The following is a 17,089-nucleotide window of genomic DNA, read 5'->3' as shown; positions in this document are numbered from 1 at the left end:
AACAACCGTAATGGCTGCCTGCATATCTGAAGTGTATGTTCCTGAGCAAATGACTGATGAGGGCTGTTCTTTTTTTACTTGAAAGAAATACGGCAAATTCTCACATCTCCTTGTTTCACTCTGGCAGAATATTCCACTGGCTTTATCTGAATTACTCCTGATTTACATGGATGGAAGAAAAGATTCAACTTCCATGGCTTTATGAATTTCTTCCTCTGGTAGTTTTGCTTCTTAAGTAACTGAAGTTGTGTGCTGTGACTTACTGGCTTAAAAATCCCCACAATTTCCCACAAACGTTATTCAGAGCTCAACACATACTATACTGGAGCAAGATGCCAACAGCAGGTCTTTAACAAAGCTGTTGATTTCTCCGAGTAAAATAGAGTTTTCTGCTTGAAAAGTCCTGCAATTTCCTCTTAGTGCCAACAAGCCTGCTTTCCCCTTCTCCCTCCTTACATATACTCTGATAATTTCTTCTCTTTCTTGCAGTTTCCAAGTCTCTGAAATATAGGCAAATTTTTTTTCTTTTTTTTTTCCTTACTGAGGAGCTTTATGAATATGCAGGCTGCTCACCACTATTCCAACCTTCTGTACTTAGTTCTGCAAAGGAGACACACTAATTTTCACATCAGAGCCTATCAGTTTGTAAACTTGTCTTACGCCATTAATTTCAGGAACCTTCCAATGTCTTTCAATGGGAAATTAGCAGTCAAATGTGTTTAGTTTGCAGAAACAGCAGTCGTACCACCACCAAGAGCGACAACTCATACAACTGTAAGTCGTTAAGAATAGAATTTCTTCAATTATGAATGCATACATTGTCAATGGTGAGTGAAAGGAAGAGGCAAAAGGGAGAGGTGGAGAGGGAGAAAGTAAAAAAGACAGAAAGTGCCACAATAGGCTCCAAAACTTTCTGCTTTCTTAAAAACCTGTCAGCATTCAGCCTGCATTTCCGAATGACTATTGTTAAAAAAGTGTTAAAAGAGCAGACTGGTTCTATTGTTCAACTCCTGGGGAAAAAAAAAAAAAAAAAAAAAAAAAAGACCTGAAATTTTAAAGGCTATTTTTAAAGGATCCTATTTAAAGTTTTGGCAGACTAGGGAACCTAATTACTATATGTCATTTTTCTAAATGTAAATGAGAAAGCAGTTAAAGAAAGAAAGAGAAAAAAATCCACAGTCTTTGGGGGTTTGAAAAGCCCCCCTGCTGCTGACTGCATTGCTTTTTTATCCCTCCTTCCTCAGCGCAATTACGTCCCAGACTACAGAAAGTGCCCTTTCCCCACTGAGAGCACACGGAGCCACGGCGAGCATGGTGGGGTGCCCTGGTGAACTGAAATCAAGGAGGCAGCAGGTCCCATGATGATGACAGTTGTGTTGAGACATCTGCTGATCACTGCCGCCTGTGCCTGGGAATTAAAAAGAGTGACAAGGGAGACACGAAACCAGATCCCACCAGCTGCTTGAGGCAGATTCTGCTGTTTTCTCTAAAAAAACGTCAAATACGTCAGGCTTCTGAGGCAAGAGTACGGTGCCCAGGGGTTACTGCAATACGAATTTTGGTATTAGTGAGAGATGATTAGTAAAGGCGACCTAAAGTCGCCTATGGGTGTAATGGGATCATGGAGTGGGAAATTAAGTGTCGGTGATCACCCATCCCCCCCCCCGAGCAGTGATGGATGATGGGCACCCAGCTCTCATGGACCTCTTTGAAAATCTCTACACGGTTTGCTACCTCTTCTCTCAGGCTTTCCATTTCACGGCTAAGAGGTATTTCACATTTCCCTCATCCCCTCTTCGCACAGCAGGGCCCTCTGGTCCATCATCACCCTCCTCCTCATCTTCATCATGCCTACAGCTTTTTAAGACTTAGTTGTGGCCTGTCCGAAATGGAGAAAAAATTCTATATCCTCACGCTCATGCCCTTCAAAAGAGACCTAAGGGGAAAAATGAACTGCAAAGCCGCTCACCTCCTAGATTTGCACAGTGGCTCTCAACGCTGGCGTTGTGCAGCATTTCCCTCTCAGTCTTAGCTGGATATTTCTTACCTCAGGATATGTGAGGAAGTACCCTAAGGCATCGCCCCCAGGTCAGGATGTAGAGTTACAGATATGAGGATAATGAGGAGCCACGGGCTACGGTGTTTTTCAGCACGTTCTTGTCATCCGGCTCCCTACATCTCTGTTTCATCAGGCTGCCAAGTGCTGTAGCCCCTCTCTGCCAGGCTGGGTTGCTGGATCAGGCCTCAGCCCTCACACAGCAGGAGTGATGTTGATGGAAGGGGGAATCAATCAAAAGATATGAGGAGTCATATATATATATTTATTTATTATTTGCTATTTATTATTTGTGGTTTGCAGTCTGGATTACGACTGTGTCTGCCAGTTATTGCTAAATTAGCCTGCAGGAGAACCCACTGGGTGACTTGATTTTTTTAAATTTTTTATTTTTGCTATGTTTACCTAACTCCATGCCTTATAATATCTATTCTTTAAATCAGTCTGTGTCTCACACTGGCCATGCTTTAATTCAGAGACTGAATCCACTGGCACCTTGTTGTTTTGGTGAGCCCTCTGTGGCGCACATCAAGCCCTTCTCATCTTACTGAAGTGCCATTTGTCACAACTGGTCTCCTGTTCTACAGCCTGGAATAGAAGAGCTGTTACCAGTCATGAGTGACACGTGCTAGCATACACAACAGTGAATCTTCCTTCTGCCTATCTTGTACATACATTTAAACATGATTTGGTGCATTAATCTCTACACATCTCTTTTTCTTTTTAATAGGGTTGTCAACCTGCTACAGCATATATATGCTTTCCAGCTTAAGTAAATAAATATGGCAGAGGTTTTACCGGCTCTTAAATGACTTAGTCACAGAAGTTTTTGATGGCTATGTTTATAGCTATAAATTAAATAAATCCCTGGGACTGTTCAGTCACAGAGGTGAAAAAGCACAAAATGACTCACATTCAAGCTGTTAATCCACACAGCCCTAAGAAGAAGGTGGCCACCTCCCAACTACCTGTTGGGTCTTTAACCCATGCTAACGATCAGCGATGAACAGGAATTATTTGGGAGTGTACCAGTTGGTTCAGACAAAAACCAGGCCAGGAACACTTCTAACAACAGTGTAGACAACCACATTCAGTGCAGAGAAATGTAGTATTTAATTTACTGGTATAGATACAGCCCAACTGACCACTGACTAAGATGTTCTGACATCTCCTTTTGAGTGGAGGTGAGAGGAAGGGATAGGTGGATAAATAGATATATAATTGTCTTAATGCACTCTTTGCTTTTTTGTAGGACATTATTTGGTCATTTTCTCAGACTAATAAACCTGGGATAAATATAGTTTATTTATTTCTAACTTGGTCATTAGAGAAGACAGTTACTCATCATCTTTTCTGAAACACCAAAGACGGTTTATTCACTTGTTATTTTTAATGTTTTTATTACATCATAACAACCCTAAGTTTTTGTCCCACTGAGATCCTAAGGGAAGACAGCAAGACTGATCTGGTGTAGCACTGAATATTCAAAGAGCTAAATAAAATGATTTTAGGAAAACCCCCTTCCTCAATTACTTCTATTTGTGGAGGAATTTTCCATTACAGCTCTGAAGCTGATGCAATTTTTATGCATTATAAGGCCTCACTCTATCAATTTATTGCCCCTCAAATGAGTGCATTAATATTGATGGCAGCTAAACACATTGCAAACATGTTCTGCCCATTAATGCCCTGGAATAGAGTCATTATCCCATTTTATTCCCACTGCAATGGTGGGACTGATAGGTGTAGAGAAGGATCTGAAATAAAAACTGAGAACCAAGTGTCTTGAGAGATCAGGGCTCATATCCACTCATAGCAGTTCAGATCTGCTTAAAGGTTCACAGTCCACTACTTGTCCCTGACATCTTAAGACTCATAGCCATAAAGAATAATTCACCCAAAAATAAATTTGAGGACTGCAGTGGTAGCATTTACGGGTATACACACTTCCTGACCTCAATGGACATATGTCGTAGAGCACCCAATACCCATTACATGCACCCACAATATGATAAAGTTCTCGATTCTGGGTGATGTCAAGCGGAGGGGCAGCAAAACTGTTACGATGGACTTCTGGAGGGCAGACTTTGGCCTCTTCAGGACCCTGGCTGGGAAAGTCCCTTGGGAGGCAGTCCTGAAAGGTAAAGGGGTCCAGGAAGGCTGTGTCTTCTTCAAGAAGGAAGTCTTAAGGGCGCAGGAGCGGGCTGTCCCCGCGTGCCATAAGACCAACTGGAGGGGAAAACGACAGGCCTGGCTGAATAGGGAGATTTTGCGGGGACTCAGGGAAAAAAGGAGAGTCTACCACCTTTGGAAGAAGGGGCGGGCAACTCAGGAGGAGCACAGGGATCTTGTCAGGTCCTGCAGGGAGGAAATTAGAAAGGCAAAAGCCCAGCTAGTACTCAATCTGGCCAGTGCTGTAAAAGATAACAAAAAATGCTTTTATAAGTACATCAGCAATAAAAGGAGAGCCAAGGAGGATCTCCGTCCTTTGCTGGATGTGAGGGGGGAACATTGTCACTAAGGCTGAGGAAAAGGCTGAGGTACTTAACGCCTTCTTTGCCTCTGTGTTTAACAGCCAGACCAGTCATCCCCTGGGTACTCAGCCCCCTGAGCTAGAGGGTAGGGATGGGGAGCAGAATGGAGCCCTCATAGTCCAGGAGGAAGCAGTTAACGACCTGCTATGCCACCTGGACACTCACAAGTCTATGGGGCTGGATGGGATCCACCCGAGAGTACTGAGGGAGCTGGCGGAAGAGCTTGCCAAGCCACTTTCCATCGTCTGTCAGCAGTCCTGGTTAACAGGGGAGGACCCTGACAACTGGAGGCGTGCCAATGTGACGCACATCTACAAGAAGGGCCGGAAGGAGGACCCAGGGAACTACAGGCCTGTCAGCCTGACCTCAGTGCCGGGAAAGATTATGGAGAGGTTCATCTTGAGTGTGCTCAACAGGCATGTGCAGGTCAACGAGGGGATCGGGCCCAGCCAGCATGGGTTCATGAAAGGCAGGTCCTGCTTGACCAACCTGATCTCCTTCTATGACCTGGTGACCTGACTGGTGGATGGAGGAAAGGCTGTGGATGTCATCTACCTGGACTTCAGCAAAGCCTTTGAAACCGTCTCCCATAGCATTCTCCTTAGGAAGCTGGCAGCTCGTGGCTTGGATGGGCGCAGTCTTCGTTGGGTCAAAAACTGGCTGGGTGGCCAAGCCCAGAGAGTTGTGGTGAATGGCATGAAGTCCAGTTGACAGCCGGTCATGAGCGGTGTTCCCCAGGGCTCTGTTTTGGGGCCAGTCTTATTCAATGTCTTTATCAAGGATCTGGATGAGGGGATTGTGTGTGCCCTCAGTAAGTTTGCAGATGACACCAAACTGGGTGGGAGTGTCGATCTGCTGGAGGGTAGGAAGGCCCTGCAGAGGGACCTGGACAGGCTGGACCGATGGGCCGAGGCCAACTGTATGAGGTTTAACAAGGCCAAGTGCCGGGTCCTGCACTTGGGTCACAACAACCCCATGCAAAACTACAGGCTTGGGGAAGAGTGTCTGGGAAGCTGCCTGGCCGAAAAGGAGCTGGGGGTGCTGGTTGACAGCCGGCTGAACAGGAGCCAGCAGTGTGCCCAGGTGGCCAAGAAGGCCAACAGCATCCTGGCTGGTATGAGGAACACTGTGGCCAGCAGGAGCAGGGAGGTGATTGTCCCCCTGTACTCGGCACAGGTGAGGCCGCACCTCAAATACTGTGTCCAGTTTTGAGCCCCTCACTACAAGAAAGACATTGAGGTGCTGGAGCATGTCCAGAGACGGGCAACAAGGCTGGTGAAGGGTCTGGAGCAGGGGTCGGATGAGGAGCGGCTGAGGGAACTGGGATTGTTTAGCTTGGAGAAGAGGAGGCTGAGGGGAGACCTTATCGCTCTCTACAACTACCTGACAGGAGGTTGTAGTGAGGTGGGTGTTGGTCTCTTCTCCCAAGTAGTTAGCAATACAACAAGAGGAAATGGGCTCAAGCTGCGCCAGGGGAGGTTTAGGTTGGAAATTAGGAAAAATTTCTTTACGGAAAGGGTGGTCAAGCATTGGAACAGGCTGCCCAGAGAGGTGGTGGAGTCCCCATCCCTGGAAGTGTTCAAAAAATGGGTAGATGTGGCACTTTGGGACATGGTTTAGTCTAGTCTACCCTTGATTGGTTTAGTGTGGACTTGGTAGTGTAGGTTAATGGTTGGACTGGATGATCTTAAAGGTCTTTTCCAACCTAAATAATTCTATGATTCTATGATTATTCACATATTCAGGAGAAAAAAAAAAAGGATATTTAAATGTAATTTCCCACTACTCCAGTTTTCCTAGTGAGCTCTGCAAATGCTTGCTTGGTGCCCACTAGCCTGCGAGGAAGTGGTTATATCCTGATCCTCTTCAGAACAGCTGCCTATGAAGTGTCACACTTGCTGAGCCTCCATTTGGAGGAGGCAATTTCTGGAAACATGAAAGGCAAATCCACCCCCCGCTTTATTCCATTTCAGTGCGTCAGGTTAATAAAAAACGTATGGTCCTGAATGCTACATGGAGATGCAGGACTGTGATTGCATGTAATTTCCAAACACTGAAATATTTCATTTTGGAACTAAACACTGCTACAGGAAAGCATGCCTCTTTGCCTGTCTTCCCATTGCCTGAAAAGTTCAGAAGTTATTTATATGTACATATGTACATATATAAATTATGTCTGAGTGCACCATGTATATATTATATGTATTTAATACACATATATATTACATATATATGTAATATATGTATATATGTGTATATATGTAATATATGCTTTATATATTCCATATATAAATAATTCATATTCATATTATTTATATTAAAGTATATATTAAAATTATATTAAATCTATTTTGTGTACAAATTTTACATACTTTTTTATATATTATATAATATACATATTATATATGTCCACTGGTCATGGAGACCAGTGCCAAGTAGCATTCCTCAGGGGTCAGTATAGGGACCAGCACTGTCTTACACCTTTGTCAGTGACATGGACAGTGGGATTGAGTGCACCCTCAGCAAGTTTGCCAACGACACCAAGCTGTGTGGTGTGGTTGACATGCTGGAGGGAAGGGATGCCATCCAGAGGGACCTTGACAAGCTTGAGAGGTAGCCTGTGTGAACCTCATGAAATTCATCAAGGCCAAATGCAAGGTCCTGCACGTGGGTCAGGGCAATCCCAAGCACAAATACAGGCTGGGCGGAGAATGGATTGAGAGCAGCCCTGAGGAGAAGCACTTGGGGGTGTTGGCTGATGAGAAAGTCAGCATTACCCAGCATTTTCCGCTTGCAGCCCAGAGAGCCAACTGTATCCTGGGCTGCATCAAAAGAAGCTGCATCAAAAAAAGGTCGAGGGAGGTGATTCTGCCCTGCTACTCCACTCTCATAAGACTGCACCTGGAGTACTGCTTTCAGCTCTGGGGCTGCCAACATAAGAAAGACATGGACCTGTTGGAGTGAGTCTAGAGAAGGGCCACAAAGATGATCAGAGGGTTGGAGCACCTCTCCTATGAAGACAGGATGAGAGAGTAGGGGCTGTTCAGCCTGGAGAAGAGCAGGTTCCAGGGAGACCTTATTGCAGCCTTCCAGTACCTGAAGGGGGAACTGCAAGAAAGCTGGAGAGGGACTTTTTACAAGGGCATGTAGCGGTAGGACAAGGGGTAATGGCTTTAAACTGACAGAGGGTAGATTTAGACTAGATAAAGGAAGAAATCCTTCACTATGAGGGTGGTGAAGCACTGGCACAGGTTGCCCAGAGAAGCTGTGGATGCCCCATCCCTGGAAGTGTTGCAGGCCAGGTTGGATGGGGCTTTGAGCAACCTGGTCTAGTGGAAGGTGTCCCTGCCCATGGCCGGGGGGTTGGAAGTGGATGATCTTTAAGGTCCCTTCCAACCCAAACCATTCTATGATTCTATTCTATATAACTACATGCTGGCATATAACTATGGAATTTCCAAAACACAACTATATTAACAAAGTCTCTTGGTCTTGTATCCCACTACATCAAAGTTAGGGTGCCCTCCATACACCACAGGGGATTAAACACATGGGAAATTCAATAATAAAAACTTGTTGAGCTCAAGTTTTTTAAGCCACCAAACATCACCTAAATGGAAAAAGAAAAAATAAAATAAAAAGAGCATATGAGATTTCTTCCTTCTTTCTTTCTTTCTTTCTTTCTTTCTTTCTTTCTTTCTTTCTTTCTTTCTTTCTTTCTTTCTTTCTTTCTTTCTTTCTTTCTTTCTTTCTTTCTTCCTTTCTTCCTTTCTTCCTTTCTTCCTTTCTTCCTTTCTTCCTTTCTTCCTTTCTTCCTTTCTTCCTTTCCTTCTTTCCTTCTTTCCTTCTTTCCTTCTTTCCTTCTTTCCTTCTTTCCTTCTTTCCTTCTTTCTTTCTTTCCTTCTTTCTTTCTTTCTTTCTTTCTTTTTTTTTTGGTTTTTTTTTTTTGTTTTTTTTTGTTTCAAGGGGGTTTTTGTCACATTTTTTGTTTGGAATCTCACTTAGAGAGTTTTATTCCTGGGATTCCTGGGGGGGCTTTTATAAGTAGAAGAAACTAAAAATAAAACCGGCAGGTTAAGTACATGAAATAAAAAGCTGGGGGAAAAGTAATAATTAAAAAAAAAGACTCTGAGCTTGAAGGTTTAGAAACTGTCTGCAACTACCTCTGGAAGAATGAGTTACATTGGGGTCATAAGAATGCCTCTGACCACCTGTTCATGTCAAGAAAATAGCTACCTCCTTTTCTCTTGCCTTTTCTTATTTTTATTGCCTCAAGGTCAGATTGCAGCTATGCGCTGTAGCTAGAGAGATGCCTTTGATCTGAGAGGGAGTGAGCACTGGTGTGGAGTGCAGTGGGCAATGGCAGAGGATGCACCCTACTGGAGAGTCCCAAATCAACACCCATAGGTAGCTTGCACCTGATTTGGAGATCCCAGACCATTTTGAAAGCCCAAATGTAAATAGTTTTATTTCCAAAGTCAACTCCTTATAGTCCTGGAGTCCTGCACATATGCAGTCTCTGTCTGGGTCAAATAAAAGTTGCTGGTTTTACTCCATCAAATCCTGAATGCATTACGACCCTGTTATTTGAGAGACCTTTTCTCTATGTGTGAACAATTGAGGTCAAGTGAGCTCCTCTCATATATAAACATCTTGGTTAATCAAGAATAGGACCAACAACGTTTCTTAGTGAGATCCTGAAGTCACTCCTGTGGGACCTGAATTTCACCTCATTCACGGTGCACCACAATGCTCATCTGTCCCCTCAGGGTGACAGAAGAATAATGATGGAGGCTGTTACAACTGATACTCGTTGCTGTGGGATGTGGGGACTTGGTCTGTAAAGTTTGTAAGTCAGGGGAAGTATCTTATGCTTAATTAAGGTGGGGGGATTGTACTAGAAGATGCCTTGAGTTTAACATAGGCAATTACCAGTTTGAAGTAGGAGAAATAAAAAGAATAAACTTTTCTCAGCCACACTGTGAAGGCAAGAAGAGAATTTGTCCCATTAATAGTGTTGCACTGTGCCCATTAACTATTATTTTAATGTTGTCTCTCTCGCTTATCAGTACTGCTAATTATGAAGCATTCTTTGTGGAGTGCCATCAGTGCGCTCAGTGTTGTAATCAAGCAATCAAGCCTGAGCTGGGGAAGGATGTTCTCAAGTTGGAAAAATTAGCTGAAAAACAGAATGGGAATTTGGAGCCACCTATTCTCCTGTTCTAAAGCTTCAGGCAGAACTTCCACCAGAGACCAACAAGGAACTGTTGCAGGGGGCCTCATTAAGATCTCAAGTCAGCAAAGTACTTAAGCATATTGTAGAGTCAAAAGGATTTAATAACTGAGTTGAAGTTAAGTGCCGAGTCAGGGTCTAAATCTAGGAGAATATACTTTATGGTCTATTTCTTTGGAATAGTGTCTTTTCTGAAGTGAAGAGAGGGAAGAGTTCAGGCTTTCTTTCAAGTCAGTTGTGCTAAGCGTATTATTCCAAGTCCTACCTTCTAGCAAATCTACCAATAAAGATAACTGTGGTGATGTCTTAAGCTACCAGAACTGTGCAAAAATCATCACTTGTTTTCCTTTTCCTGTCAAAATGTGAATATTCTTTTTTTAAAAAAAGATAATTTTCCCACTATTTAAAAATATGCCTGTTGCAGCCCATTGCACAAAGTGATATTTTTACACTACTCATTTTCTTTTCTTTAGCATAGTTTAAACATCACTTTTATGCCAACTCATACTTTACAATTGCTCCTAGTTACGTCTTCCTTCCCTGTGCCTCAGTTTCCCCACCATTTAAATGGAGGAGAGTGATGTCAGTGTTCATTGCAATATAGCGTGAAATACAGAGTTCAACAGAGCTGCATGTTGTGGAATAAACAATATGCCTGAAATTAAATAAATAAATAAGAATGAAGATAAATAAATAAATAAATAAAAGAGAAAAGCAATTCAGGATAGATTGATTAGAGGGGGAAAAAAAGCCCCTTAATTTAAATCTTAGTAAAACAGGTGTAATTTATATTTTTTTCCTTAGGCAATTTAATCACTTCTCAATAACAAAACTGATTATTTAGCCACAGACAGTTCTGCTCAGAGTAGTCACTTTTATTAATAAGATTCAGTCTGATCTGATTAGAAAACAAACTTCAGGAACATCTCCTATTAGCTTCCATTCATCTCAGCAGCAATTTAATGTGCAGCTGATGCCTCATAAAAAAAAAAACAAACCCAAACCCCAAAAAACAACAACAAAACCCCACAGTAGAACATTTTACAAGCACTCCAACTAATATATTAGCCATTTATTTTTGCCTTTTCTTCCCCTTACTCCAGTTCCTCGAACGGTAAACGTTTGTAGATGACAAGGCTGTCAATATTGCATCTTTTGTTCAAAGCGAAAGTAAACAAAGAGATGAGCAGCTGCCTGGAAAGGATGAGGAATTTGCATTACGAAGGAGGCATGTAAATCTTGCATCAAGCTTTAAATGAAAATGCTGTATGAGCCAGGCTTTTCCTGGAGGTACTGACCAGTACAGCCTGAAAGCAGGTACCTTCTTTCTTGCAAAAAGTACTGTTCTAAAATCAAGCAATCTACCAGGGAAACAAAAGCAAGGGTCTGTAGCAGTTGGAGTACCAAAACCACAGTCACAGTTATTCTTGCTGCTGCCTTACTGATAACAGCATTGCTTTCACCCCTGAGTGTGTGCAGTTTGGAAAGACGCTTTCAGACTCGTGGCTGTAACCTTTATTTTGTCTCTTCTCCACCGATTTCAAACGTAGGGGACTCCTGAGCACGGTAAAGTTGTGTTAGCAAGTGGGCATTTTGTACACTGACAGCAAGGAGTAAGGGGGAGCAGATTTCATGGAGCTGACAATGTAAAATAAAATGGGGGAAGGGGGGAACAGGATAGAGAAATTAAGGCATCACAACTTGCTTAAGATTCCAGAAGAAAGGAAGATGCAGAATCTGCATCCTCTCACCAAAGGATTTCGTCTCTGTATCTGTGCTCTTAAGAAAACATAACTCACTGAGCCACATCCACACCCGTTAATTAAATGTCTAACTTTTCTCTCAGATTCAGCAGTTTGCATGAAAAGCACAGAGGAGCACTGCCAGCGAAAGGCTGCTCCTCCCGCAGAAGCCACTCGCAGTGCAGGATTCAGCAGTAAACCAGCTGGGAGTACAGCTTGCCTCTCCTCCCAGTCATGAAGCTCAGCACTTGCAGCTCTTTGGGGTACAATGCTGCGCCTTGACCAACTGCTTGTAACTGCTTTCATCCTCACTCTGGTACCCAATTAGTACCTTGTTAGCCACACACCTGCAGTGCCTTCACCCGCAGGTCACTAAACCTCATGGGCCTGATTCTCCAGTCGCTGCTCCAGTCCCCATCAGAAACCACTCCATTAAATCAACGGCTTTAGAGCAGCCTAAATAAAAGGAGAACGAGGTGATCTGCAACATTAACCCTTTTCCTCTCTGTCTTTCCAGCACATGCACCCTTCGGCCATCTGTCACTGCTGCGAAAGTAATTAGCTAACAGGAACACTTCTTCTAATCAGGGCTGGGCAACAGCAAAAGCAAGAACAAATGCAACTCTCTAGTAGGCTATTGCAGTGTTTCTCCAAATCCTTCTGGAGCTGCTACATCTCAGGAAGAGTAGTCAGGAAACTTGACTGATGTAGTAACCGAATCAGCAGTATGCTAAAAGTTGTGCTTCTAAATAAGTCATTCATGATGACTGCTTTGTGTTTTGGCCTCATCAAAATTCAGGCCTACTACAGCATGGGGAGAAAAGCTCTGGGAAGTGAAATGAGAGCAGGGAGAGACAAATGTAAATAGAAAATGTGTTTCTGAATTGTGCTACAGGGACTAGTCTGAATATAAGCTACTGGTAAATGATGGTGTTTCGCTCAAAGAAGGATATTGTCCAGTGGTGCTAATATAAAGAAATAAAGTTTCAAAGAATTATCACAGCATAATATTGACTCAAAAGTACTGTCTCCAGGACTTAAGCTAAAAGAAATCTCCTCAAGAGAGGTGTATATGTAGCTATGAAAAGATAACATTACCACCTACATTTCGGGACCAATATTACACTAACTTTTCATCTCAGTAAATTCAGTGTTTGACGCAGTAAAGTCCCATACTTGGCTGGGGGGGATAGAGGGTAATATAATATGTTTTAAAATTTCTGTGTGTCTAGCACAGAGGATGGCTTGAATTTAAGAACAGATAGTGCAAATAATGCAGATGTTACGGGGGGCTGAACTACTGAGCATAAACTAAGACAACACTGACTTTTTAACATGCAGGGGGTTGGTGTACCCCTTAGATATACATTATTTTGAGCAAAAGATGATACTGAAAAATATGGTGGTAAAGAGCATTTACAAAGTATACTGGCCTTTAGGGAAAGAGAGAATACTCAAACCCTCACAAAGCAGGCCATTTTCATAGTGTTTGTATCTCAGCATACAGACCCAAAAAATTTACAGCATTTGGATGAAGAATGCTCCTCCATAACTTTCCACTTGAGCCTTCTGAGAGACCCTTCTGAGAAACACAAGCTTTAGTGATTTGTCAAGAATGCTGTTGCTTAATGATCAAAGCTTTGAATTTAACACTTTTAGGCTCAAATCTTGGCCATGTCTGCTTCTCTGAGGTCATTTAGTAAATGTCACACCATACTTTGCACAGACCTTGAAAAAGTCCCTGAGGTTTCTTATTTCTACAGTTGTGTGGAGTTGTGAATTTCCTTATTTTCAGGCAGGGAAAAGAGAAACTGAGGTAGGATTATTTGACAGCAGTTCAGTTCAGGGTTGGCTGTTTTACTGCCAAGATTTTGAATGAAACAGAATCAGTACAACTGGTATTAGTACCTATACTCATTGCTGTAGTCTCAATTAATTAGAAAGGAATCAAATGAGTGATGCATTCTGCGTAACTGTGATGACCACATGAGGAAGTAACGGCTGTCTATAAAATCAACAACAGCGTAAATACTTTGGAAGCAAAAGGATTTTTGAGGCAGGCGAGACTCACAAAGACGTAAGGCTAAAAGGAGAAACAAGGGTAGGCCAGGCTGAGAAGTTATTTCCATAACTTTGTAGTTTGCTAATTTGAATTGCTGGTAATAGCACACTCCTTGGACAGTTATAGTAATACAGCTGCTTTTATGGATAAAGTGAATGACTGCAGTCAGCAGATATCTTTGTGTCTGTTCCCCTCTTCACTACTAAATTTGTTTCATGGTCATAAGCAAGATAGTAGGACTGAACTTGTCCAAACAGCATAGGTTGGATCCAGTCTTAAAGCAGAGAATCTATGCAATGTCATGCCATTTTCACTAGAGGATTGGTGTAATGAAAACAGAGTTTCTAATAGGTCTATTCCACCACTGATTTTTTTATTATTTTCCGTTGTTTTTTTTTTTTTTTTTTTTCCTTCAGTTCAAGCTTACTGAAAAATGGAAAGCTGAGGCAGGAATTATGATAAGACAGCCTCTCCCACAGACTGCTGCTGCCAGTATCCTTGTGTCTGATGCTAGTTTTTCTCATTACATTCAGTGTATCTGAAACTAAGCTCCACTACAGGTAACTAGCCTATGGCATTGAGCAGAGGAAATAGCATTTTCGGTAAGCTAGAGAAAATTCATGTAAAAATGTAAGCTGATGTTATTAAGTTGGTTGTTGATGCAGTAGAAGTACTGAAGCTTGCTTGTTTAGACAGTTGGCTGTGGTCAAATTAGGCATGCCTGAAATTTGAATAGAACCATAACTTAAATAAAAGATGACAAACAATTATATCCCATGTTTACTTTTGTGCTAAGGAGAACTGTGACATTTCATTTTGAGTAGCTTCTTAGGCAATGTAAAGATGTGAAAAATTCTATTCCTCTTTTGCTTGAAGTTAAGGCTGTGTGAAGTTGAGGCTTTCTCTCAGAAGCTTCCTGTGATGTGGTAATGCAAGGAAAAGTCTTTGCTACTGTGACCGGCTCACCCATCTGTTATGTTGTTGCTTGCTGGATGCGCAGAGATTTTCAAACACTGTAGTTAATACTTCCCTGAGGGGTAGAGTAACGCCAAAGTTCTCCTGTACCATGTGTCCAGACAAACTGCATGTCCCTAATTTTAAAAAAACAGAGAGAGTGGGGGGGGAGAAAGAAAAAAGGTGGCATAAACCAAAACCTCAATTTTATCTACTTTTATCTGTTGGGGGAAAAAAGTCATATCATTTTCACAAAAAATGTATCCCAGCGTTCATCCAGGCTCAGGCTCAGGCAGTCAGTGTTTCCATGCCTCTTTAATTCAGAAATTCCCTCATTTTTACATCTTTTTCTTTTGGGTATTGGAGCTACTTTTCTAGTTAGTTCCATAGCCATCATTCCTAGCCAGCACCAATTCAATATCTGACACACCACCCCCACCCCTGTGGTGTTTTGACTGCTGGCTTCTCATCTTAATTTTGCCTTACAGATAGCTCTGAAAATAGCTAATGGGGTTCTCTGTTTACATATTTACTGATCTGAATGATGCTGTTGATCATTCCACATCACATCATCTCACTTGAAGATATGCTATGGTATGAGGGATATAACAAACTTGCCCCTTATGGTTTTTGTTTGTTTGGGTTTGGGGCGAGGGTGGGGATTTTTTTACTATAAATTTTTAGTAGAAGAATTAAAGACTGGCTGTATCACATCACATAATAGTACCATTTTATATCAGAAAATACAACTCAAGGTACGGCTCAGAAGTCATATGTGGTTTACTATATAGGCACCTGTTCAACTGACAATAAGAGCTGACATTACTATAATGGAAATGCCCAATGTATATTTATGGAACATTAATTCAGCCTATAATATCGCAGCTGTCAAAATCTACTGAGGTAGGTTCTATTTCATACGTTTTCTTCCTTGTAATTCAGTTAAATGTCCCATTTGAACTATCTTCTTTGCCTTCACATTCTTTGTCTTAATGAGTCAGGGTGAGCATCTCAGTCTTTTCAGAAGAACAGACTCAATGAAAATAAGACCTGTTTAACGCAACAGGCTTCTTCTGTCTAGCAAGAGGAATAGGGCTGAGATAATACCGTATAAACCGACAAAAGAAGATTCCCATAAGTAGAAGATGCTCACAGACTTTCCTGGTCCCCTAGGGAGAGATTTGAATAATGGAAGGTTAAGGGGCTTGGCATATTACCTCAGGACAGCTGTTCTGGTCCTGCAGAACAACATGAAAAAACCAGAGGCAGATCGGGATGGGAGGTGTTATTACACAAACAACGCTTGCCTCACTGGTATAACAATGAACACAAGGTGCAATGCTGGGACAGATGGATAGTGAGAAATCAGGAGAGAAAAGCAAAGATCATAAACTGGGATTGAGGAAAACTTCGACAAACAGCAAATGTACGGGTCACTCATGACACTGAACATCCTGATCTTGAGCTCTGCTGAGGGATTGTTTATCCTATCGACTAATATTGTGATGAAGTAAGACCAGTCAGGGATAGAGGGAAGCGGCAGGAAGACACTGGTCACTTAAGGAATGAATCGGCTCTCGAGGGACCCAGTTGTGCCATGCTTCAGAAGTACAGACAAAAGGTTGAACACACTGTGGTGAATAGAAGCAAACTTTTGGGGGGCGGGGGGGGCAAGGAAGGAAGACATGAGAAAAGGAACAGTCATGCTAGCCAGGTGGGCTGTCATTACTGACGCACGGGTTATGGTGTTCATTATAAATTGTCAGCCTCACCCAGTAAGATCCAGGCATTTCTAATGACACAGGAGTGCTTGTTTCTCATGTATTGTCATATGACTTTATTCAGGTAAAGGACAAGTCCCTAAGTACACTTTGCTGGGGAGAAGGGTTTCAATGGCTCTGTTGCCTTTTGCATCTAATTTTCTTTTCCATCCTTAATCCTTCCTTATAATAGCTTATCCTTATCCACCATCTCTCTCTTTCACTGGTTTTATGTAAGTCTTCCTGAGTCATTACATGTCATCTCTGCAACATTTACTATCTTCTTGCAAATTTGTCCTTCTATACTCCTCTTTCGTAGATTGTTTTGAATTTTCACAACTTCCTCTTCACCCTTCTATCTTTGAGGTGCTGTGTGATCTCATAAGGAAAAAACTTGTCATCTTTATGCTTGATCATGTGAAATCTTCATGAATGCATATCAATGTGACATGTTTTTGTCATTGATCCATCATGTTACAATTGCACTTCTGTCTATTTTGCTGTCTTTTCTACTGTCTGACATGTAGATATAATTACATGTTAAGAAAACTATAATACTGAAGGATGTTATTTTTTGAATGTCTGTTATCAGTACAACTTATTCATGATGAAAAGATAAAAACAAACCCTAAAAAAGGTATGACTATCAGTCAACATAAGCTGGCAAAACTGCTTTGACTTAAAGCAGCTGAAATTTGGACCCAATAACGTATTAATATAATGAGAGCTTCAAGACTTCTGCAGGGAT

The sequence above is a fragment of the Pelecanus crispus genome, chromosome Z, assembly GCF_030463565.1.
Source record: "Pelecanus crispus isolate bPelCri1 chromosome Z, bPelCri1.pri, whole genome shotgun sequence".
NCBI classification, from domain to species: domain Eukaryota; kingdom Metazoa; phylum Chordata; class Aves; order Pelecaniformes; family Pelecanidae; genus Pelecanus; species Pelecanus crispus.
This window is presented reverse-complemented; position numbering follows the sequence as displayed.